Here is a 27362-nt window from a genome sequence, read left to right as displayed (position 1 = left end):
ATGTCATTGCAAATGTACTGAGTGCACTTCACAAAAGATTTTTAACCTCCTCGTCGACTTCTTATGATGAGTCCATCTTAGCAGAGATTCTCATCCTGTCCAATACATTTGTAGCTTCCCCTGAGAGCAGGCGTTGTACATGTATATGGTTCATGTTTACGTTTATTATCTTCGACAAGGGCACACGTTTGCTATCATAAATACACGTTTAAGCTCGCAAAATTTCATCCAATGTATCTGGAATATTGGTGTACGTGATCCAGTGGCATTTTTCTGTGGTTAATATTTGGCCCACACAGCTTCGGGTCATCAACAAAGAAAAAGTAAGAGATTTTATTGAGCACATTTCTATAGTTTATGTGCCTTGTGATTAGGTATTGCAGTGGGGTTTTGTGAAAGATCAAAGAGGATGTATGTATGTATGCATGCATGTATGTATGTATGTATGTATGTTTGTGTGTATGTATGTATCTATGGATGGGTGGATTAATGGATGGATTGATATATGCATGTATGTAAGCGTGTATGCAGGTATGTATACGAGTACGCAAGTATGTACGTATATATGCATATATGTGTGTATGTATGATTGTAGCAATGTATATATGCATGTGTGCGCGTGTGTGTGTGTGTGTGTGTATTTCTGTGCACATATAGGAATGTAAATTAAATATGTGTGCGAGCAAACAATTTTATTTTGTGGTCAATGTTAAAGGGAAACAATACTATACTTCAACATTGCTACACTACATTTACACGTATCGGTGCACGATTTCTCTAAAAGCTGGCGTAATATCTGCTGTATACTTATTTATCTTTGTCCCAATAGAACAATGGAATTATCTTTCAAACACATATAATTTTCAACTACGCAAAAGAAACAGAGATCTTGTTTAATGAGCGTTGAAATCTGTTCTGTGTGTTCCTGAATGTTATTCATTACCTCAAATAAAATTAAGATATCTAACTCCCGTGGTTCAAGTTTCTGAAGAGCTGAAGGCTATTGTTATTGATTCCCCAATTTTTTTTCCTGTTATTTTTTTTTGTTTTTTTTTCTTAAACTACATCTAGCTGCTTCATATATCTTTGTGCCCTCAATTCTGGTTTCATAGTATGCACTTATACACTCTCTTTCTTTACATATATATGTGGGGGTGTGCGCGCACGCGTGTGTATGTATATGTGCGCTGTGCGTGTATCTGTATACACATCACTATATATACAGACGCTGTTGCTAAAAAACTGGTATACCAGCATATTTTTTTGTACAGATATTAGTGTGGAGATTATTGCCTATTTATAATATCTTATGATATTTTATTACATATACAAGGAGTTTTCTGTCAGTATATACTGTAAACTTTTAAGCTCTTCCCGTGGATTCATATTGGAAGAGAAAATCCAGGGAAACTGACAATAAATTCAAGTGTCGTGCATTAAAAAAATTCTAAGTTTAACAGAAATATTTTTTTACAAGGTGAACATAACTATAGAAGTCTTCAGTTGGCACCATCATATATACGAACATTGGTATCAACTTCTTTAAGTCTGCCTCACAACTCTGTTATGCACGAAAGATTCTATAACAGTACAGAATACGACAGAGACTATTTATTGTTACTAGTATTAAAAATTGATCAATAACCTTTCAAAAAGAGAAACAATCTCGCATGTCCGCATTGGGCATCTTCCAAGGGGACTGCATTCCACACTGATCTTTGTACTGTGAATGATACCATTAACACTGATTCTGAGAAACACAAAAACTGGGTATGTATTCAATATCCGCCAACAAAGTGTCAACCACTACTATTGTCATTGTTAATATTTTGTTTTGGCTAAATAATTGTTATTATTATTATTAGTCTGAAAATCATAGTCCCATAATGTTGTTACTTTTCCATCCTCCTGCATAATGTTTGAAGATATTGACGGAATGCGTAAGAGCATTTATTGACAGGTTGAGATGGATAGTGTATTATTTTGACACGGAAAACGAAGGTAATAAAAACAACACCGAATTCCCTGAAAGTCTGAAGAATGAATTTAAATCCCTCAACAAACCACTACCAATGGCTTTGGCGCCATTGCAGGGCGAACTATCTAATACATTTAAAGATATTAAATTTAGGAAAGATCCAATGAAATACAGTTAACATTAAAAAAAACAGAAAAACTTAATGAATTACTCATAATTTTCAAGAACGCAATAGGAATATTAGTACCAGCGGACAAAACGGTACTCTCTATAATGAGGATATTAACACACACTTATCTAATAACTAAACAATTACATTGCATATACAAGAACACGACGCACGACGCATTAAACAATGTACATATGAAAGGGCTCAACATAGTTAAGAAATTGGATATACAAGATAGGACTAGAACTAATACACCTATGACACATAGAATAAACCTCAAAGACAATAAGGGAAACTTCCAGGATAACCTATCAGTAACAAGGGTATGCCCATCTAAATCTGATATAGGTAGAATTAGCAAAGTAATAATAGAATAATACCAAAATTAAAATGTGTGACCAGACTCAAATTCTGGTCTAACACAACTGCAATTATCATACGGTTTAAAAGTCTGTGGAAGAAAAACAAGATAAAATCTGTGCACTGGGATACCTGTCCATAAACCCAGTTGTACTAAACAAAGCACTATTATTCGCTAAATGTAAATCCGAACTTATTAGAAACGAAATTGATATAATAGATATAATTTTAGCAGCTAAAAGCACAATATTAGCATACGGAAGCAAACTTTGTACACCGTCTAGGATATTGTAGGAATATACTTATTGCTACAAATAGTCTTGGTTCCCGAATATAGATGGGCGTTATATAGAGAGTACGTATTATTTGCAGCACAAACCAGTAGTAATGTAGGAATTAAAAATGTCTTTAAGAAATTCGAATTGCAACGAGAAACCGAAAAATGAGCCACGTATCTTATCATCCGTAATTTATATGGACATATAGTATGCATTTGTACATATATATATATATATATATATATATATATATATATATATATATATATATATATATATATATATATATATATATATATATATATATATATATATATATATATATATATATGTGTGTGTGTGTGTGTGTGTGTATGTGTGTGTGTGTGTGTGTGTGTGTGTGTGTGTGTGTGTAAATAAAAAAACAAAGAACACGGATTTGCAAGGTTATTGTAGTACGCACGTTTCATGCAACTCCATATATTTAAGTAATGAGAGCATTACATTAAATGTAAAATACAGAGCAATCTTCAGCTGCACAAGGATACAGATAATTTCCTGAAATTTCATTTCAGCAGAATGGACATATTACTGTTGTGACAACATTTAAAACAATCTAAGTTGAAAAAGGAATACAAAAAAAAAAACATCTTGACATAGCCAAAGTTGCTATGAACTTAGCATGGCGAAGCTTTCTACTCTGTGGGTGCCATGTTTCCTCGTAACTGATCAAGAGCGCACCGTGAAAATGTAACGGTTCTTGCAGTAAATGCAGTGGATTGCCTTAAATGTTTCCTTAGCCAGAATAAGCGTTGGTTTCATAACTTTGAGCCAAAGATAGATAACAATCAATGCTGAGAAACACCCCTCCGCACATGGTACAATGAAAGCTAAGGTCATCTGATATGCATGGAGGGTGATGACATGCATTTTTTGGATACAGAAGGCATTGTGTTTATTAACTAACTACAAGCGGGCCACACCATCAATGGAGAGTACTATGCCAATTTGTTGAGGCAGTAACGGAAGACTATGAAGACCAAACACCCACGAAAACTGACGAAAGGGCTTTTGTTTAATAAAGATAAGCTCCTACACACAATCCTTTTTTGACCGCCACGATGGAAGCTCCTTCACTGATGGGATCCATCCACTGAAACACCGATCGAAGACGTGCTTCATGTTCTCGGAAGACTATCTTGGAAAATAAAACTCATTTGGTCACACTCCATGAGAGTGTCTTGGTAAGCCTGTGAACTTTTTCAGCTGACACGCGTTTATAAATTTAACTGGATCGATTGCTTGATAGATGGATGGAAAGAAAGATGAAAGAAAGTCAGCTTATTTCTGTCATTCTTTGTTCGTTTGCCGAATATGTATAAAATAATATAGGCTATATGAGAAGTCATTCGTGTAAACATTAAAGGAAAGCAGCAATTTTTTTCAACTGTCTAAAACATAGGTTAATATAGGTTTAAAATGTGTCACAAAGCTAGGAATTTTGTGTGAGGGAGAGATTTGATTGCATTAAATAAAATACTCATCTGGTACCTATTACACCGATGTTGAAGGGATGAAACGTGAACTCAGAGCGTAAAGAAGGATGAAATGTCTCTGAGCACCTAGCCTGCAGTGCTAATGATCGAGCCAGCTTCTCACCTTCAAACAAAAGTGATTATAAATTCGTTGAATTGGTTGCAGTCATTTCTCGTTGTATTTATTTATTTTCTGCGGAGTATTACAACGTATATGCTACATACTCTGAATAATATAGATATATCACTTTATTACCTTTGATTAAATCAGTAATATCTCCTTCGTATCCTTTTTTTGTACTCACCCGTTCTTTTTCTCATTCTCGACCCTTATACCCGCTTTGAATCTTTTCCATTATACACGATTCCCCGAAAATGCTTTACATCTAAAAATGCTTTATATCATACCCTATATCAAATCACAGAAAGCAATAGAAACTTTTTCAGTTATACATAGAAAAGGAACCTATCTGGCTTTCTAATATTTTCGAGGTTCTCAAAATGAGAAATTTCTCATTTGAATGCAGTAATTAATGATATACGAGCTATTTCTTAGACGAAAAAGAAGAGAGGTAGAGAATACCTTCAAAATAGATTAGACAATGCGCTGCAGGCATAATTCGTAAAACACAAAAAAATATCTAACACAGGTTGAGGAATATTTCCTCAAGAAAAGCAGTTAATGCCACGCTTCTCATCGCAATATATTCCAGGAATATCTTTTTATGTCAATATTAAGAAATTGGCCCTTGTGGTCATATGTTTTGGTCACAATAGTTGACAAACGTAAAATATTGTGAATAGCTGCATTCGATCTGTCTGTATTTTTTACTTGATATTATATGAATCATCATATATTCATGCGTATTTTAATTCAGTTTAGCAGGAGACAGCATTCTAGATTTTAGATTTTAGCTATTAGATTAAATGAATTCAGTATCTTAGTGGTAGTTCTTTAATACTTCTAGAAGTGTCAAATGTCTAGTTGAAGTTGGCCACATTTCAATACAGTACTACTGGACCAAAATGATAAAATATCGACGCCCGGATTCTTCTTCTTCTGCTTACAAACACTACCCATCATTTCTTAAATATTATATACTAACTACAATTAATACGCTATATTTCAAACATATTCTCAGAAAATATATCACATTTATGCAAAATATAAACAACATAAATTTATAATGTGATTTAAAATATAATTGTGATTTTAATCTTAAGGGAATCTTACAGCAAAGAATACTTCTAATTCAGTAAAAAAATCTTTGAATTAACATAATCGCTCCTAAGTCGAATAAATTTTTTTTCTCTTTTTTTTTTTTCTGGCACGTATTCCGTCTGAGTAGAAGATTTGACTACACAACTGAAATAATTCTTGTTCGACGTTATGGAAAGCTGATCTAACATTTCTCGAAATGAACCTCCTGTTTTAATGATGAACTATTGGCTTCTTACTTAGGCACAACGCCAATGTTTGAAAGAAGAATATTGATTATTATATTTCTAGTATTTATTATATCTTGAGTGAAATGTGAAGTACATATTGTGGTATTTGAACTGAAAAACCTAAATGACGGAATCAAAGTTTTATTTCTGTTTATAAGTCTTCGCTTTTTCACTCTCTGAAAATTTTGTATTCTTTAAGTAAAAGTTTCCGTAAGATCAAGAGAAATTTCAACGTAGTGAAATGGTTTCAATCGGGGATTGAAATTGAAATAACAAAAGATTGAAATACATTTATTCGGTTTTGCACTGAATCCGTCACCTCTACCAAGATTTGGAAATGCACTTTCGAATATATGACTGTCCGATGTATTTATGTATTAATCTCTTTTAGTTGTATTTCTAGTAGACAATTTCGTTGGAAAATCAGTACGTAAATTTCCTGGCCGATGGCTTTAGTCATTTTAAGGGATTAATCAAATCTCTCAACAAAATTTAATGCAAATAAAACCAACTTCGAAAAATGTATTCTAATGCAATATAACAAAATCTGTAAATATATATCTGCTTGACAAATCTTAAAAGCTTTTTCCATCAAATTTCTGCACTACTAAACATTGAAGTTAGCCTAATTAATGGTTGATGCTAAATACAATAAATCTGGCATGGCCAATGGTTGTATTTTAGAAGATTGTTGCATAGCACAGACTATAAATGGAACATATTTCAATAGTTTTGTCAAATACAATCATTTGTTCCTTCAACAATCAAAGTATTGTATTATAATCATGAGAATTTCGTACAGTCAAGATGTATGAATGACCAACATCATAACATATTGCTTTACCGATAATTATTGGTAAGCTATTTACCTTTCTCTTGTGTATCCTGAGCCAACGTGTGACACTATATATAAACAAAATTCCTGATTTGTACCAATCTACTGAATATTAAATCATTCAGCAGTATTCTAAATATGAAATAGTTTTCATTGGTTTTACAAATTCGATTTCAAATGCAATACAGGTACATACAAACATACATAGATTATTTGTTCTAATATTTTATGCGCTTCATTCATGTGAAATGAACATTTGAAGCAGATTGCCCTTGGCAGAAATTACAAAAGCTACTCAGAAATATTGCAAGCTATTTCCTAAGAGGTGAATAAAACCATTGCTATGTCGAAAGATATTCTGTGTCACAAGTAGGTAGCTCAGTGTCACATGAATCTCACTCATTCACGAGTACAGTACACGTGAATGAGGCCACGAGGACCAAATTAGAATTCATACTTTGAAGTCCTCCATCTGTGTTATGTTGTCAACCACAGTGACCTTCATCTAGTTTCGGCTAGTATACATATCTGTGGTGCTTTTCTCCTGTTACTCAGTGATGTAGCAACACATATATATTTCTCACATTTCATTATATGTAAACTCCACTTGATGCGTGTCTTTGTATTGTCCCTCTCCACCTTCACCGCTGGCAAATAAAAGAAATAACCATCATCATCATCATCATCATCATCATCGCCCAATATGACATTCATCACTAACCGTCTGATAAAGGAACATTAGGCACATGCACCACAACAATCTGTGCGCGACATTGTGATCTTATATCAAGATGAACGTCACATTACCTTGCAGGGGAGGGGGCAGTTACAATATTTCCAGGTACGTAGCCCATTCCATTTCTGAATAAGGAATGTTTAAGGACGATGAAAAAACACCCCTTTTACCAGGTGAAATGTTCAAAGACTTCTTCTCAACATACGGATGTGATACACTTTCAATATTCTTGCTTATTATCTGGGATGCACATATCCTCAGTGACTCTTGGACATGCTCAAATAGTTTAGGTCAAGCAAATGACAAGCGAATATGAGGTATTGAGCTGTAGCTCATCTTTAGCATCAAAACAAACCATGTACTCGATAACACTTCCAGTCAGTTATGATCAGGAGCCATGAGAAACAGGGACGTATATTTCATTGTATGAAATCAGGTTATATTATTATAATTATCATTATCATTATTAAAATTATTTCTTTTTCTCACAAGTTTTGTTGTAACTCCTGCAGTCTTGCTTGCATAGCGAGCTTTCAAACTGCAGTCTACGCTACTATACTATGCGTCCTATTCAGCTATCTAACACGTTCGTGATTATTCTGGCCGTGAGCAAGGGGGAAAATTATTGTAACAGATATACTAGGTACCCTGTTCTAATTACATTTATTTTCCTCTAGATGCCTTCTGATACTGTTCCCAACGACCCAATAACAATTAACACTCTCTTCACCTTCGTCATTTTCCATAGCCGGACTATTTCGTACTTTAGAAGGTTGTAATACTTTAATTTTCGTATTCTTTGTGAACATTCATGAGTCAAGGGAACATGCAACATCAACTATATAGCCCATGTGGTAGATCTCCTCGTCCAATACTGGGTCAGGTCTGTTATAATCTAGCACCTGATCTGTTTAAATTGGGAAACCATATTCTTCTTCTTCTTCTTCTTCTTCTTCTTCTTCTTCTTCTTCTTCTTCTTCTTCTTCTTCTTCTTCTTCTTCTTCTTCTTTTTATTATTATTATTATTATTATTATTATTATTATTATTATTATTATTATTATTATTATTATTATTATTATTATTATTATTATTATTATTATTATTATTATTGTTCAACAGTTTTATTTTTATAACGTGCTTTCACTTCACTACAAGCGCAGCTCTGTGCGCCTTGGGCATGTGCTGTGGTTTGCTGTGGTGCTCTTATGTTTACTGTATTGAAAGTGTTTTGTGTAGGATGTGTGCTGTGCCCAGTAGTGCAATTTTCTGTATGTTATATATATTTGTAAGTCCTGGTGTTTTTGTTATGTATTTGTCTGAATATGTTTTTTATTATATCTAAGGCACCTACTATAATAGGAATTGTTTCTGTTTTTAGCTTCCACATTCGAGTTACCTCTATTTTCAGATCTTTATATTTTGGAAGTTTTTCCATTTCTTTTAGAGAGACGTTGTCATCTGCTGGTATTGATACATCAATTAGAAAGCATTTTTTTCTTCAAGATCTTTGACGACTATATCTGGTCTATTTGCCTTAATTTCTCTATCTGTGTGTATTGGCATATCCCAGAGTATGGTTGCTTTCTCGTTTTCTGTGACCTTTTCTGGCGTGTGTCTATACAATTTTTTTTCTGTTGTTATTCCATAGTGTTGGCCTAGTTTCCAGTGTATATAGGTCCCAGTTCTGTCGTGTCTGTGAATATATACCTTCTTAGCCAGGACAGGGCACACAGAGATAATATGATTTATTGTTTCTTGTCCATCTCCACAAATTCTACAGTTACTTGTTATGTTTCTTTTCATTATATGTTTTTAGTAATTTCTGGTGGGGAGGCTTTGGTCTTGTGCAGCAATTAAAAATCCTTAGTCTCTGCTTTGAGCCCTGAGCTTCTCAACCATTGCTGGGATTTTTCTCTGTCTATTTTTTTGCATTTAGTTTAGCCCAGTATTTACCATGTAGGGGCTTTTCTTGCCATCGTTTTATCATGGTCCGTTGCTGTTCTAGTTTTAGTTTGGATTTCATTTGTTTTATAGCTTTTGTTGTTTCTTCTTCTTCTTCGTATTTGTTAGGTAGATTGATTTCTTGTTTGTATTTGATAGCTTCCTTAAATACTGAAAACAATTTTTTGTTTTGCTCGTGTTTTGTGGCTATTTGAATTAATTTTCCTTGCTTCTGGAGTAGGTATTTTTGCAGTCCTATGGTGGTTATTTTATAATAGTTTTCCAGCTGTATAAGACCCCTGCCACCTTCTGTGCGTTGTATATATAGCCTTTCTATCTCAGATTTTGGGTGGTGCATCCTATATCCTGTCATTATTTTTCTTGTTTTCCTGTCTATTTTAGATAGTTCCTTTAGTGTCCAGTTAAGGATTGTGTAGCTGTAGCTTATAACTGGGACAGCTAAAGTGTTGATACCCATTATCTTGTTTTTAGCATTGAGCTCTGTTTTTAGTATTGGTCTAACTCGTCTATAGTACTCTTTCTTTATTTTTTCTTTCATTTGTGTATGTTGTATCCTATCTAGTTAATTGACTGCTAAATATTTATATGGTTTGCATTCGTCTAGTTCTCTTATTTCATTGGCTTTATCTAGTGTTATATTGCTACTTTTAACTAATTTTCCTCTTTTCAGGGTTGCTTTGGCACATTTTTCTAATCCGAATTTCATTTCTATTTCCTTGGTAAAGCCGTGTACTGTTTGTAGTAGTATTTGTAGCTCTTTGTAATTTTTTGCATATAATTTTAGGTCATCCATATATAAAAGGTGGCTGACTGTTTTACGTAGCATTTGTAACCGCATCCAGTTCTATTTAGCAATTCAATTAAATGTGTGAGTGCCAGGCAGAACAGGTGTGGAGATAGCGTGTCTCCCTGGAATATTCCTCTTCTAATTGGGATGGCTTTCGTTTTCACAAGTCCCTCTTTTGTTTGGAGCTGTAGCACTGTCTGCCATTTGTTCATTGAGTGCCTTATGTATTTTATAATAATTGGTGCCACCTTGTTTATGGCTAGTGTTTCCAGAATTAACGTGTGGGGAACATTGTCGAAAGCCTTTTGGTAGTCCACCCAGGCCATACTGAGGCCTTTCTTCTTTCTGCGGCTGTCTTCAGTTATGGCTTTATTGATCAATAATTGGTCTTCACAGCCGTATGAGCCCTTGCAGCATCCCTTCTGCTCTTCTGGAAACAGGTTGTTATTTTCCAGGTGCTTACTCAATCTCTGCGATATTATTGCAGTAAAGGCTTTGTAGATCGTAGGGAGACAGGTTATAGGTTTATAGTTTTGTGGTTTCTCCGTTTCCGTGGATTTGGGGATTAAGATGGTTTTCCCTTTCGTGAGCCATTCAGGCATTGTCTCTGGTTCTGCTAGTATGTTGTTAACGTTTTCTGCCAGCTTTTTATGCATTCCTGGCAGGTGTTTTAACCAGAAGTCGCGGATCTTGTCGTGTCCAGGTGCCTTCCAGTTGCTTAGTCTTTGCAGTGTCTGGGTGACCTCTTCATTTGTTATAGGGGCCCAGAGTTGCTCAGGTGCAAAGTTCGCTGTTTTAATGGTCCTTTTCTGGGGTTGTTGTTGCTTCACCAACCATATTTGTTTCCGGAATTCTTCCAGTTCTTCTGCTGTTGGTGCTGCAGTAATGTCTCTTTTATTTTTACCCACTTGTTGGTAGAGTTTTTGGGGCCGGATTTGAAGTGTTTGTTTTGTTCAAAGAAACTTTGGCGTTTCTCATACCGGCGGATCCTTTGTACTTTGTCAAGGATGTCTTGCTTTAGTTTTTCTTTTGCCTCAGGTAAGTCTTTTTTCTGTAATGTTGTATTTGTACAGTATTTTTTGTTTTCGTTTTGTTACTTAGTTGTGTTGATTGTCTACTAATTTCGTTGAGAATCGATAAATCTTTTCTCTTTCTTTTAAAATTTTGTTCTGGCTGTTTTTTGTCCACAAGGTCTGTTTGGGTGGTAGAACTCCTGTTCGGATGGGTTTGAGTGAGTATCCTGCTTCTTTTGTGGCTGCAGTGGCTGCCGCATATATTATGTCATTTAGCTCAGTGATATTGCTTGTTGTTTCTGTGGTTGTTAGTTCGGTGACGGCCATGTGTATGCTATTTATTATTGATGTTGTTTTATTGTCTATTCTGATTTTTGGGAGATATAATCTGTGGTCCATTCTAAGATCTGTGGTTTTCAGTTCTTCGGTTATTCTCATTTTCATAGTATCGTAATTATTAGGTTTCCCTTCGTTATTCCCAGGCTTTAGATTTGTTTTGCCTTCCTTTTTCTTCATATGTTTGTCTGTGGTGTTCTGGATTGGTGCTTTTTGTACACTATTATACATCTCTACGGTCTGGGTTTGTTGTTTTTTGTTTACTTCGTTTTTGCCGGAAATGTTACGTTTGTCCTCGTGTTCTGCTATCTCAGTGTTTATATTATTATTTGACATTGCTGTGTGACTAATATCTAGATTTTCCTAATATATTTTTCCTTTCAATTGTTCTATTTCTATTTCTGATATATTTTTTGCTTTTAGAATATATCTTCTTATGTTAGCTAGTTTGTTAGGGTTCATTGTTTTATCGAGGTCTTTATTTACATTATTTTTCTTCCATATTTTATATGTATGTGTTGTTGCGTTTTCGTTTTTTGGGTGGAGCACTGCTGTGAAATAGGCGTGTAGGATCGAAACGTGTTCCTCACGTGTCCATTTATGCCGTTTTGGTTTTGTTTGCGGGATATGAGGAACACCGTCCGGCCCTTTATTTTGACGGTCATCGTTTTCGTAGGGTACCGGATCGTTCATTTCTGTTGTCAGATTGTTTTGCACGTTCAGACCTTCGTACTTTTTGCGTAATAAGCTTACAGTACGCACTTCTCGGTTGTTATTCTTGGGTGTAATAATACCGGTGTTATATAATGTTTGTAATTTTTTTGTACATGGTGTTTGGGTTTGGAGATGGTCTGAACTTTGATGTCACACGTGTGTTTACGATAGCTGTGCGGGTAGTGGAGGTATCAAGTTAAAATACATCATTATATTTGGAAAAATAGAAATAAATTTCAATGAGTATTACTTACTCGCTATTTTTTTGGCTCCGTGCGATGTCTTTATTTCCGATGTTTTTGGATAAATTATTCTTATTATTATTATTATTATTATTATTATTATTATTATTATTATTATTATTATTATTATTATTATTATTATTATTATTATTATTATTATTATTATTATTATTATTATTATTATTATTATTATTATTATTATTATTATTATTATTATTATTATTATTATTATTATTATCATATGTTTGACGTTTGCTTTGTATTTGTACAAGTTGACTCCAAGTCTCACCCAGAAACCTAATGAGACAACACGTTATTAGCTCATGTTTGTGTTATGCCTAGCGAGTCATATATTTGGTTTTGCACCTAGTATTGCTCTAGAGAATGTTTAAGAAACATAAGAAAATTATGAGTTTGTTTTATAATTTCAGATAACGTAGATAGTATTTTACGTAGGATATGGGTTTCTTGGTATCTGATCTAGGTAGCGATCAGACCCTTTCGCTTTCGTTCCTAGGGTACCTATGACAACAGGCATTGTATTAGTCTTGAGGTTCCCCATTCTGTCAATTTCTATTTCAAGATCTTTATACCAGTTTTAGGTAGATCTTGACAGATACATTTACATCGATTTGGACAGTCGTATGAATGATGATGTATGATTTTTGTCTGAAGTATTTCAATATAACGTCTGGCCTATTCGCATCTATATTTTTGTGCGTTTGAATAGTGAATATCCAGAGGGGTGAGATGTGATCATATTCAAGCACAGGAGGTGGTTTGTGTTCCCATTAGATTTTATCATGGGGCAAGTCCAAGGTTTTGCAAATTACCCAATGAATATATTGTGCTCCTATATCATGCCTGTACGTATAATTCTGGAATTTGTTTTGTTCGGAATTCACTTAAGAATATAAAAGAACGTTGTGTATTACAGAATATGAGGTGAACCTCTGGCAATGGACGATAAACCTGAGCATACGTTCACATCTCAAATGCTGTTATATAACTTATGTTAATTACACCCCTTTGCCCTTTTACTTTTCATGCATTGAGACAAGTTTTAACATCCAATCATCTGAGTTTTCCAGGTAGGTGTTTAGGCCAATTGTTACAATCACCATTGTTAATTCCATTTGTAAAAGTCCACGGCCACCGTCTTTTCGTGGAAGGTGAATTCGTTCTATATCTGCCTTAGGCCGGTGTATTCTACGCATTGTCAAACATTTTCGTATTTTTCTTTCAAGATTACATATTCCAGTAATTGACCAGTTAATGATATTGAAACTGTAAGCCGCGACTGGTATGGCTAAAATGTTGATCGCTTCGATCCTGTTTCATGCATTCAGCTTTGTCATGAGTATTACCCTTACCCGACGATACCATTCTCTCCTGACCATTTTTCTCATCACTGAGAGTTTGAATCCGTCCCCTTCAGATGACCCTATGTATTTCTAGCTCTCCGCTGGTTCTAATGCCTTAATGACAACGGCTGGTCAAGATTAACATTGGACGTTCTCTAATTTTTCCTTTGAGAAATGTAGCTTTTAGACATTTATCGAGGACAAATTGCATCCTGATGACATCATTGAATTGTTTAACAGTCGCTAGTATTCTCTGTAGTTTTTGCAAAGAGCTTTATATCATCCATATAAATCAGATTATTTATATTTTTATCAATTTTTTTTAACCGTATTGTGCATTATTGAGCAGTTCCGTGAGAGGTATTAAGGATAGACAAAAGAAGAATGGTGATAGAGTATCACACTGGAAAATGCTGCATGAAATTCTTACATCTCTAGCATTAAGCGATTGATTGTCACTACTCAAATCAAAGTGGTATTTCATGATCTCGTACTTACAGACAAGTAGTTTCGCAGAATAGGTGTTATTTTATACATTTCTAGACAATCAAAAGCTTTCCTATAATCTATCCAGGCTATTGTCAAGGTTTTTGTCGTTTGTGGCAATCTACCAAGATCATATCATTGATGAGTAGCTGATCTTTAGAACCATAAGATCCAAGTTCACATCTTTTTTGCGCATTAGGGAATATGCCACTTACTATTAAAAAGCTATGGGTATTTTCAGACACGTCAGATATTAGCAGTTTCTAAAATGTTGTTAAGTAAGTTTTGGGTCTATATTTTTGTGTTCATTTGTTTCTTCATTTTTTAGGTAGTTATTATTATTGTTGTTGTTGTTATAATAGACGTCGCACAGTATACAATATCGTGAGTTTGTTTATTGAATATATTGTGTCTACCGGTGTTTTGTACAGGTCGTCAAATGACCTCAGACCGACAGTATTTTACGCAATATGCGTACAGTTCCAAATAATATCGACGTTTGCAATACATCTATATTGTAGGACATTTCTAAAGTTATCTGACGATTTTTTTTTAGATTAGGTGGTATTGAACCCAATGATCCAATGTCAATAGGGTTATACATTATTTTTTACCCTCTTAGTTTCCACATCTTAACGATCTCAATTTTCAGGTCTACATATATATCAAACTTTTGTCTTTCATTCATGTTGATACGTTGATCTCCTGGCCTTTGGAGGTCAATTATTAGGCACTATTGTTTGTCGCTCCTAAATATTACTATATCCGGCCTTCAGTGTTCTAATGTATTGTCTGTCTAGAGCTTAAAGTCCCAGAAAAGTCCCTTTTCGTCCATTCTCTTTTCCAGTGTGTGTTGGTACCAACTTCATATCCATACTTATGGCATAGTAGCCAGTGGAGAATTTAGGCATCCTTGTCGTGTCTACGCTCCTACTCTTTCTGCGGAACACTTTCACAAGCACTAACAATATGAGTCACACTTTCGACTTCCTTACCACAAATTCTGCAGAGGTCTGTTGTACTTCTGAAGTATATATTTTTTTCACAGAGTTGGTATACAATGCCAGGTCCTGAGCAGCGATGATTAAGATTTCAGTCTTCTTTTTTAGGTCACCGATTTTCAGCCACTCCATGAAGCTTCCTGGTCGTATACACTGTTATCTTCACGGTGGAAATGACGATGTTATTGCATGCCCAGTAGTGTTTTTTTTCTCTCTCTTTGGCCGTCCGTGCTCGGAATTCATGAGCACTCTGAAGTCCTTTTTTGGTTTGCTGTTTACCAAGTAATCTGACATGTCTTTTTTTCACTAGTGATGCACTCACGTGCGTTAATCCGCCTACGTCCACCTTTACATATAATCATGTAAATCATGCGTACATGTGTCTTAGTGTGGAGGACACCATGCATTGTCATTGTCATCCGGGTAGTGCGATTCAGTTGGTTAATCTCCGCTCGTATCTATTTCAAGATGGATGCCTTATAGCGGACTACAGCAACCGCCTATATGTTGATGGCAGTCACAAGGTTTCAAGAGAAGTTTTAGGCGCTTGAAATATGCAGTGATGACCTTCTTTTTCTTTTTTTATGCAAATTAAGCACTGTGCACTTCGAGATACTGAATTCTATCCCTATATCCTTGCTGTACATTTGCACACTCTCAATCAGCCTCTCCATTTCAGGCTCTGTTTTAAATCATCCACAAAAAGATGGTTAAGATGTGGTCCATCCTTTCTCAATTGACTGTGCGCGTTGACTTTGCACTGGACTACAGAAAATGGGATCAGGGCGATAACAAATAGCAGAGGTGAACAAGATTCTCCTTGGAAGATACCCCTTTTGATTTTTACCTCGGCAAAATGATGGTTATTACAGGAAAGGCATGTTTTCCAACTAGGCATGTTGTTATTGATCACTGCACACATGTTCTTAGCTATTCCACATATGTCGTGTGTGCCTAAAATCCACGAATGTGGCAAGATGGTGTAACCCTTATTATTATTATTATTATTATTATTATTATTATTATTATTATTATTATTATTAGTAGTAGTAGTAGTAGTAGTAGTAGTAGTAGTAGTAGTAGTAGTAGTAGTAGTAGTAATGACAGTTCCATCTTCATTCTTCTAAATATCATCATCACCAACATCCTCCTCCTCGTCATCACCTGATTACTTTTTCAACAGATATTAATAAGGAAACTAAACCATAACATAAACTATAATCATTACAGAATAACATACTAATTACATCACTTCTTGACTCGCAAAATACAAACAAATTTGTGATGTATATAACGATTTGCTTGGCTGTTTTCTTCATATCATTCCTCCTAATTCTTACTTTGAACAGTTTGGGTCTCTATTATACGGCAATGTATGGATAGGCATTTTAATATATTTTAATTTCAGTTTTCTTCCTTATCTGAAATCAGTAATAAACTGTACAGCAGTTTTGCACATATTTGTAATTCAATGATGTTCCCTTATCTCAGTTGTTTTATCCTGCTAAAAATCAATACGGTTTATTTCACATATGCTTATCTGATGAATTAAATACACAAAACATATAGGAACATTCGCATATACATAACCGATATTTAAATGACAATATTATTTTTTTATTCAATGAATGACTAATTTAGATTGAGAATCTGAACATTCCACCGACATTTATAAGGTATTCATGCAATTACACAGATCTCAACAAATTACTTTGACATAAAATGCAAAATATTCTGATAATACATTTTGTAAATATTATAGATTTATAAACAGATAAGGTATAAATCACAGATTAAGCTATTATCAGGTTGTTGGAAATAATTCATTCAATTCACATTTGTTTTCCATCTATCTAGTTCTAGCTTTTCCCAACATAATTCCGTTCTGAAATGTCAGATCAAATCCTAAATTTCAACATAACGAGTCGAGATGAAAATAAATACAAGGCATGTAAAATAAACATATGTTGTAACCATAATGACAAAATACTTATTTTGGGTTGTTATGAATAGGGACAAATAATATTATCGTATCGCAAAAACGACTTCCTCCACGCTAGCAAACTTGTAAAGTAAGCAAGCGTCTGAGAAAATATAAATCGAAGCGGAAATAGCAAACGAGTTTAAGATATGCTAGATTGCAAATACATACATATTTTCTATATGTATGTGTATATATATATATATATATATATATATATATATATATATATATATATATATATATATATATATATACATATATATATATATACATATATATATAAACTTTACATGCGTATTTGACACGTTTAGAAAACAGAATTACAATGAAATAGATAATAGGGCTAATAATCTCAAATATCATCGAAAATATGGCATGAAAGTTAGTCTTTTAAATATTAGTCTGCCAGGAAATTGGATATCCGACCCTCATGAGTAAAAAACCCTGTATATATATATATATATATATATATACATAGTGAGAGATTGATAAATAGATGCATACATATATTTATACAGACACGCACACATATGTGCATGCCTGCGGATGTTGCCATGTATTATTACTTTCTTATTGATATAGCTTCATAGAGCCATGCTTTTCGCTCGTTTGAAATTTGATGCAAAAATTAACAGAGACTCTCAGTGTCCTTCAACAAAGGAGGGGTGTAAAAATTTATTATTCAGATAATAACATACATATATATTTGCATTTATCCAGATATCGTAGTGAAGGCGCATGGCTCAGTGGTTAGAGAATCAGGCTAACATTCATGAGGTCGGGGGCTGAGTCTTGTGTACTTCAGCAAAGCAATTTATTTCACGTTGCTGCAGTACAGTCAGCTGTGGAAATATGTTGCGACATCACTGGTGCCTTGCAGCTCGGCCTTTATATTTATCTTGGACATATCGGTGGCATAGGGACGACAATTGGTATTCCACAAGCCAGTTTTCCAAGATGTGTGCGTATGAGGTGAACTTTGTAGGTGCAATCCCATGGTCATTCGTGATTTCGATTTATGCAGATATCGTCTATGCAGAGATAGACTGAGTGACTAAACATTAAGGGCACAGGCGTAAGATTTTCCTAAACAAGAACTGGCTATAGGAAAGGTATTAGCCAAGCTAGTGTAGTTAAAATGGGAAAATGCACAAACCACTTGTCATCAGGTAATACTAGTCATAAATATTACATTCATAATAGTTCAGATGTAGATAAGTGCAGTCCAGGATGAGATGGAATGAAGGCCCATAGTGTGATGAGAGTTAGATACATAAGTAGGTCATTGCTCTAAGTGGTGCGCAGATAGTACTTTACGGCTGTGCCTAACATAGTTGAGCTGCTTGATTAGTGCATATCTGTGCATATTGACTGCAAACAATAGGTTAGTTTCAATGCATGCCTTCATTTCACATTTCAGACTCCACCTGGTTTCTTGCTTAAAGATATTACATATCAAACAATTTACCTAATAAAGTATACAAAAAGGATACTCCAGTCATACTAATTTTAAAAAATAAATTATAAGAACTATTGCAATTGGACACGCGTTAAAAATTTCATTTTGGATCGAAAAATTTCCAAATGGTGCCAAACGTGGAAATTTTTAAATGAAAGCAACTTTTACAACCCAGAATGAAATTTCTTGTTCACCGTGCACTCATATTCGGGTGTTATGGAATATTAGTGCCTGTTGCATACATAAGATTTACCTTGAAGTATATCATTAACATATCTGATAAAGTAAAAGGGCAAAGGGGTGTAATTAATATAAGTTATATAACAGCATCTGAGATGTGAACGTATGGTCAGGTTTATCGTCCATTCCCAGAGGTTCACCTCATATTCTGTAATACACAACGTTCTTTTATATTCTTAAGTTAAACTAAATTTCGATCATTTAATCTTGGTGCACCTGAAGTGATTAAAAAATAATATGTATTTATATTGGCCTGTCTCTTTAAATTTCGTGATGGCAAAAGGAAACAAATATAATTTCAGGTTAATTTAATATTATCGTTGGTAGATAAACGAGTATTTCGGATATTGCTTTATCTTCAGAAATATATTTATGAATGAAATTTCATTATTCAAAACGATAAACAGAAACTAAGATAGAGTGTGTCATAAGAATGAGAGCTTCGTTGATGATTTGATGTTTAATTCCCAGATAAAGGATTTGCTTTCCGTAGCATGCACAGATAGGCTATTTTTGCGTTAATATGATAATGATTTATTTACATGAAAAACGCTGTATAATAATTAGATGAAATATATTTAAATATTTTTTTTGAGCGCCATCCTTCAATCGCAGATTTTTAATATTATACATGTCGATTATGAGAAAATAATTAATGTTCTGAAAGCAATATAATTAAATTCTAAATAAATGAGTTTGAATTTACGATATTTAATGAGGGAACTTGTTGTTACATGAAGGAAATGCATATTTTGTCCTCTTATTCTGTGATTACAATGAAATATACAACTTACGGTTTCGGTGAAAATGAGCTCCTTCATTGAAATATTATTTCTAATATCTTCTTTGAACACTGAAAAAAAAAAGGAAAATAGTATATTTAAGGATGTGTACACACACACACACACACACACACACACACACACACACACACACACACACACACACACACACACACACACACACACATATATATATATATATATATATATATATATATATATATATATATATATAAATTATATATATATATAAATTTACATATATACATATATATACATATATGCGTATATTTATATATACACATATATAAACACTCATACATACATGTATATATATATATATATATATATATATATATATATATATATATATATATATATATATACATACATAGATGCAGAACTACATGCGTATACATAGCTACACATATAAATATGCATATTTAAGTACAGATGCATACATACCATTTTCTGTCAAACAAGACGTAAGTTTGAAACAGGTTAGTGAGTTATATAATAAATGCAGACATAACGTATAGTACGATTTCCGACACATTACATATTTACAGAAATTGATCCGAAGGTTTATCATCGGAGAATTATTTAATATATATCACTCGACTTAGGAGTAACTGTTGACAATCTCAGTTGGAGCGCTTTCATCAAAGAGAATCTTGATGCATCTTGTAGGATAAGGTTCTAGATCCTCAGAAAATACCGGTGCTGCAACACCACCATGAAAGATTTTAGGCGAAAAACTCTACGCCTTTATTTGCTTTGTTCTATAAGCCTGGTACGTATTCCAGTGGTATATTTTACTGAACTGCTGCACAAACACACACACATATATATCTACATGACAGCTATTGGTATCCAGAAAACCGAAGATGGCAGTTAAGGGTATGTAAGTGGTACGGGTGGGTCGTATTTCGACTCTTGCTTCGAAAATGATGTTTATTATTATTTTTATTTTCATTTTTATTCTCTTCTTTTCCTTAATACTTCCTATATCTATCCTTTTCGAAAGCGACACCTTATATTGAACTCTAATATTTCTCTCCAGTAGACAATCTCATAGGGTCTATGATGAAGGAATATCCCTGATATCCCGGAAACTTCTTTAAAACTAACTTTCTCTTTATAAATGTCCTATAAATTCCAAACACCTCTAGTTTTGTTGTGTCAATTTCTTTAACACACGCACACTTATATAGTGCTAATCATTTCTAATTAGCTACAGTGAAAATTTTGCTCTGTGTTCTAAATGTAATATTGAGGATGAGTGTGAAAAAGTCATCTTGAAACGTGTGTTTAGAACTATTAATTGGTATTTGTTTCATAGGAAGATGACTTACATTTTTCATCAGATTTTATAGGGTTTAAGCCAAAATTATGTGATTCATTTGGTGTTATTTTTTAATATTCGCTATCCCTTATTTTAATGACTGTGACAAATTTCCATCATATATATATTGTTTCTATTTATTTTTGTTATGTCTAAACAGAGTTTCTGATATCTAAGCATAAATGTATTTTCAAGCAAGATTATACATTTATATCGCAACAATTGTCTAGAATATTTAGTGCAATTTTTGGTAGGGTTTCCCAATTAAGTACGTGTGCCTCTGCATTCCGGTGTGTTTGTTTCCGTGTTTATACACACACACACACACACATACACACACACACACACACACACACACACACACATATATATATATATATATATATATATATATATATATATATATATATATATATATATATATATATATGGAGTGGGGAATTCACGGAAAAACAAGAGACGAAAAGAGGTGGTGTATACAACAAACAGATGTATTAGTCTAACGCACCGGAAGTGAAGAAGTCATTAACGTTTTGAGCCTAATCTCTTCCACAGAAAGGAACACAGAAAAAAACAAGGAGAGAGAATGAAGAATATGTAGTGGCAAGCGATCAATCGTGGTGAATACCGGACAGAGGTGTCACATGGGAGAGCTAGGATGAAGGGGAGATAATAAAGTAGAGGTGATCCGAAAACGAAGGTGCGCGTGCGCATGTGTAAGAGAGCATGTATATGCTTGTTGAAGACGGCTGGTGACCTTGACGTGTGTGTGTGTGCATGTGTATGTGTAGGGGTGTGCATATATGGTTTGGGGCTGGGAGGTGTTCAGCGCTAGTGTGTGCGTGGTGGTGTGATGTTATCTGGTGATTTGTGGTATGGTGGTGTATGGTGTGGTGGAGTGTGGTGTGGCGTGGTGGTGTGGGGATGTGTGGGAGGTGAGAGTCAGAAAGCAAGTGTAGAGTGTGGGTTAGGCTGGGGAATGTGTAGAGCTGGGGTATGTAGGAGTGGGTGTAAGGGATGGGGTGGGGTGGGATGGGATGGAAAGTAAAGGTGGGATGTATTGCGTAGGGGTGGGATTACTAGGAAGGAGTGACGATGAAGTGAGAAGGGAAGGGAGAAGGTGGGTAGGATTGAAGAGAAGAGAAGAGAGTAAGAGTGAAGTAGGAGTCGGCGCAAGTGAGTAGAGATGTGTGGAAGGAAGTAAGTGTAAGAGGAAAAGAGTAGAGGGGAGGAGGGTTAGATGAAGAGAGGAGGAGTGTTGAGCCCATATGGCGCAACGGAGCGAAGAGGGAAGATTAATTCCTGTCACGGCGAAAACGGGTGTCCGGATGTCCCCTGTGCAAGGACAATCCGAACACAGGCAGGTGTTGCATAGAGTGACCGATAGAGCGAAAATGACGTGAGAGTGGGTTGTCATTGCCAAGGCGGATGCCTCGGATGTTTTCCGCGAACCGGTTAGCCAAGCGGCATCCCATTTGTCCAATATATTGAGAAGGGCACAGAGAGAGCAAAAGATTCAGTAGATGACAGTGGTAGAAGTGCAGGTGAAGGAGTAGGTGATATGATAGGGTCGATGATGGGTGCCGGTGAGGAGGGTTGTGTTGGAGAGGTAAGCGCAAGTTCGGCAGTGTGGGCGGGAGCATGGGAACAAGCCGGGTTGGTAAGTTGTGTTAGTGAAGAATCTGTGGAACAAGAGATCTTGTAGGTGGACTCGTTTGATGGAGGGAAAGGGTCCGTTAGGTAAGATATGCGAAGTGGAGGGTCGAACTGGAGACGCCGGAAGACTCGGAGAATTGTGCGTTGGAGAGGTGGGGTGCGAGGAAACTGAAGATGGGAGACTTCTGGGTGGGTGCGTGGGGAGAGAGCAGATGCACGGTCCACGGAACGTGCTCTGGCAAGGGCGGTGTCGATAGTGGTGTTTGAATAACCACGTAGGATGAAATGGTGAGCCATGAGTTGAGACTGGATCTCAAAGTCATGTTCGTCACTGCAGAGCCCGTGGAGACGGATGCATTGGGAATAGAGGATGGAAAGTTCGGTGTGTTTAGTGTGTGAGGAGGAGAAGTTGAAGTAGGTGTGTGAGTCTTTGTGTTTGTAGTGCAAGGAGGTGGTGAGTGTGGAGTGATGAATGGTGACCGAAATGTCAAGAAAGGAAACAGACTTGTCAGGGATAGTGCAGGAGAAATGGAGGGCAGGATGGAAATTTTACAAAAAAGTGGAAGGAATCTAGATGTTCGCGGGAGTGTGAGGTGGCCTCGATACAGTCGTCAATATAACGGCCGTATTGTTAGGGAGTGGGACCAGTGAAATCTGGGAAAATTTGGGCCTCAACGTAGCCAACAAACAGGTTCGCATTGTTGGAGCCCATTCTCGTTCCGATGGTGATTCCGAGAAATACTGGTAAAATTCACCAGCGAAGGAGAAGCAGTTTAGTGAGATAACAAGTTCGGCGAGACGAACGAGTGTGGATGTGTCGGGTTGGAGGTTGGGTCGAGGATCAAGGAAATGTTGGAGTGCATGCAGCCACTCGTGGTGAGGATCACCGTGTAAAGACTCCAGATGTCGTGAGAGAAGAGCATTTTAGAGGGACCATGAAGGAAGGAGAAAGAGTTGATCAAACGAAGCGCATAGTTGGCGTCATGGATGTCAGAGGGGAGGGAAGCCACTAGAGGGGCAAGGTCACGGTCAAGATGTGTGGAGTTCGGTGGAGCAGTTGCAGGTGGAGACGAGGCGGCCAGGTTTGTTATGTTTGTGGATTTTGGGGAGGAAGTAAATTGTGGGTGTGCGAGTAGTGCGGACAATGAGGTTGGATGCAGTGAGAGGGAGACGTGTGTGCGTGTTTACATATACGTATGTATGGATATGCATATGTAAAAATATTAGTATTTTAAAGTTTCTCAGTACAACAATGTAGAAAGCAACGGAACAAAAATTAACGTATGAACTTGAGACTAGAATATATTGAAAAAGCATATTTTTATCTCGTAAATAATTTTGTGATACTTTGGTGTTACCTCGATCAATTAAATTGAAAATTGATAACCATTTAATTCAAAGTATTAATTATCTTATGGTGGTTACTCCTTTGGGCATATTGAATAAGGTGGAATGAACGACCATATTACAAGAGAAGAGACTTGGGATTTTTCTATGAGTTATTTATCTTGCGTGTGGCAAAGACAATTATGATTCGGAGGAATTGGAAATATGACTGTTCATGACCATGACTCTGAAATATAGATTAATATCAGAATAATAGCATGTGTCCTGGGGTGAATGGAAACTGAAATAAAAATAAATTAAAATGAATTAAGGATATTAGTGAATAATTTTAAATCAGAGTCATTGCTGTCATGATATAAAAGCATATCAAAAGAATGAAACAGATAATTTTACTATCATAAATACAATTTCATTATATATAACTTAGACTGTTTTGGAGTAGATATGAAAATTAATAATTCAGATAATCCAAGAGTAAATTTGAAATAAAAAGGTTTATCTTAGATAGGGCAATGGTAGATGACGGTGCACAATTTAAAAAGAATTGTTTTTTCCGTTCAAAAAACTTACGTTAGATAAATATATATGCACATATTTCGCTTTACACTATGTAAGTGGACGAACCTTGAGTGAGGTTGCATCAGCTAAAACCAGTCTAAAGTAACTGGATGTAAATGTCAAATGTCTAAGCAGCTCAAACGAGCGTCTGAGACATTAAAAAAAATATACTGTATAATTAACTGTCGAAATAAGATTATGCAGTTGTACTAATATCCATATTCATTGTAACTGTCTTGGATGTTCGCTCGGTAAAATAACCTATAATCCGCGAACCCAGGATTTACCCATCGGATGAAACACGTTTGAATTGCTTATCTTACGTAATCCTAGGTGTTCCTTGCTACTTAGACCCTTCAGCCTTAACGTAGATTATAACAAAGTGCTCTTAAGTTACACACCTGGTTACTTTATCCATATCTATCCATTATATATATATATATATATATATATATATATATATATATATATATATATATATATTTCACAATACCGTATTTTCTAAGATCGGCTATTAACATTTCAGTCATTGCTCACATATATATAAAAAAAAAGGTACTCCAATTAAAATTTATATCTTTACAAAAGAAACAACATGATACTTAAATTGATATGCATTTACTTGTGCCATAATTTCTGTTTAATTTGTATGAATTCCTTCATTTATTTTTGTGAAACCACATGTACTCAAACACATTTGTTAAACATGAGGACACAACATTAAAAATGGATTCATTGAAATACATGACGCAATTCAGTCTGAGACGAAAAGACAATGGAAAAAAAAAGAAAACAAATTCAGTAAGCTGCTCTACAACGCTTATATGCTTTCTTATACAGCTTGAAAGATAAAAATAACGATACAAATGCGCTCATACACAAGCACAAATCACGTAGATCCACACAAATGCACAATCATAAGCTCTTACATTCATTACTCAATTCATCCATCAGAACATCCATCCATCTTTTCTTCCCATTCGCTATACACGTACAGATTCATGCATACATAAATAAATACGTACATACGTACGTACATACATACATATGTATATACACCCCCCCACACACACACACATACACACACACACACACATATATATATATATATATATATATATATACATTCATAAATACATACATACGTAGATACGTACGTAAATGCGTGTGTACGTATGCATGTATGTATGTATGATAGTAGGTATGTATGTGTATGTCGCTTAAAGTTTTAAAAGTTAGCTTCAAAACCACAGTACTGCTGGTATGTAATTTGGAGATATAAACTTCATACAACACCACCATGCTGATTGTATCGAATTGTAATTCAAAATGTACATCTTTGTTTTACACTAAGATTTTAGTGCCACTGAATTCAGTTAAGAGAACATAAATCATCGAAATGCTTTTGGACGCTAAATCGGCGTTAGATAATTCCGTTGATCTAACACACCAATCCTTATAGCCGAACGGCAAAGATAAACTAACTTGATATGTATGTATGTATGTATGTATGTATGTATGTATGTATGTACGTATGCATATATATATATATATATATATATAGAGAGAGAGAGAGAGAGAGAGAGAGAGAGAGAGAGAGAAAAGAGAGAGAGAGAGAGAGAGAGAGAATAATAATAAATTGAGCAAAACGCATATAATCAATAAGTTCCTTTAATTCCTACATATGTTTCAAAAATTATGTGTACTTTACTCCAAAGAAGTGACAGATGCTAGTATATACACATAATTTCATCGTCAATGAACCATATTACAAATGCAAGACTTGCGTTGAATGTCAAGGTTACGTACGAGTAATAACACTGGGTAGCTAAGTTAAATGACCGTTAGAAACAAGAACGCTAATTTACAGGGAGCTGTTTAGGGTGAGAGGTTATGAACGCTATACTAAGAGTTTAATTTAAAAGAAGTCACAAGGAACTGCAGAAAAATCTTAAAGTTAATGAACATAATATTTTTTTTTTAATAACTGGAAGGAGAAAAGGAGAGAATCCAATGAATTCTTAATATACTGCTAATTGTGTAAATACAGGTTTATAAGGAAGGAACATTAAAGATGTATTGTAAATGTAATTAATTAACCATAATATAGTATCATATTAAGTTACGGTAATTAACCTAAATAATTGGCAATACAAGGTAGAAAACTATAAGGCGATGAAATAATAAGAATAGACATGATTACGATAACAAAATCGGTAGTATATACGTAAATATATACAAGTATACTTAAAACTGTCCAAGTGCCGTTAGATCATATCAAGTCAACAAGGCCATCCATATAATTCACAATGGAAAACGAAAGAGACAATTATCCGGCATTCCTAGACATATTAATAACACGTACCACGTATGGATTCAGGACAACCGTATACCGCAAGCCGACCTTTACTGGACGATACCTCAACTTCAATTCACACCATCCATACAGTGTAATGAGATGGATTGCTCAATGCCTAAAGCATCGTACAAAGAATGTAAGTAGTGATCGTGATACACACCACGATGAAATGATCAAGCTCAATAAAGATTTTCTAAGCAACAACTAGCCCCAAAAGTATACTATCCACTCCAGTTATGAAGAAGAGAGAAGATGAGGCCAGTAAACTGTCCACAGTCTGTCTACCTTATATGAAAGGCCTCTCCGAAAAGATACAAAAGATATGCGGTCCATATGACATCAGGACAGTATTCAAGACTAATACAACACTTCGCAAATATCTCCTTCAAGTAAAACCACCAATAGAA

At 35.0% G+C, this 27362-nt stretch overlaps 1 protein-coding gene across 3 annotated transcripts in view; it reads right to left on the bottom strand.

Annotated features, from left to right (window-relative positions):
- The window catches only part of LOC106884018 (uncharacterized), a 1573201-nt gene that overhangs the window by 775006 nt on the left and 770833 nt on the right, over nt 1-27362 (bottom strand). For all 3 annotated transcript variants that reach the window (XM_089350855.1, XM_089350881.1, XM_089350853.1), the window contains exon 6: nt 19703-19761. The gene's annotated coding sequence lies outside the window, so the exon portion shown is untranslated. The remainder of the gene's footprint in view (nt 1-19702; nt 19762-27362) is intronic.

Source organism: Octopus bimaculoides, chromosome 1 (genome assembly GCF_046866305.1).
Source record: "Octopus bimaculoides isolate indiv1 chromosome 1, ASM4686630v1, whole genome shotgun sequence".
Classification (NCBI taxonomy): domain Eukaryota; kingdom Metazoa; phylum Mollusca; class Cephalopoda; order Octopoda; family Octopodidae; genus Octopus; species Octopus bimaculoides.
Note: the sequence above shows the minus strand (reverse complement) of the source record. Positions and strands in the feature narration are given on the sequence as shown.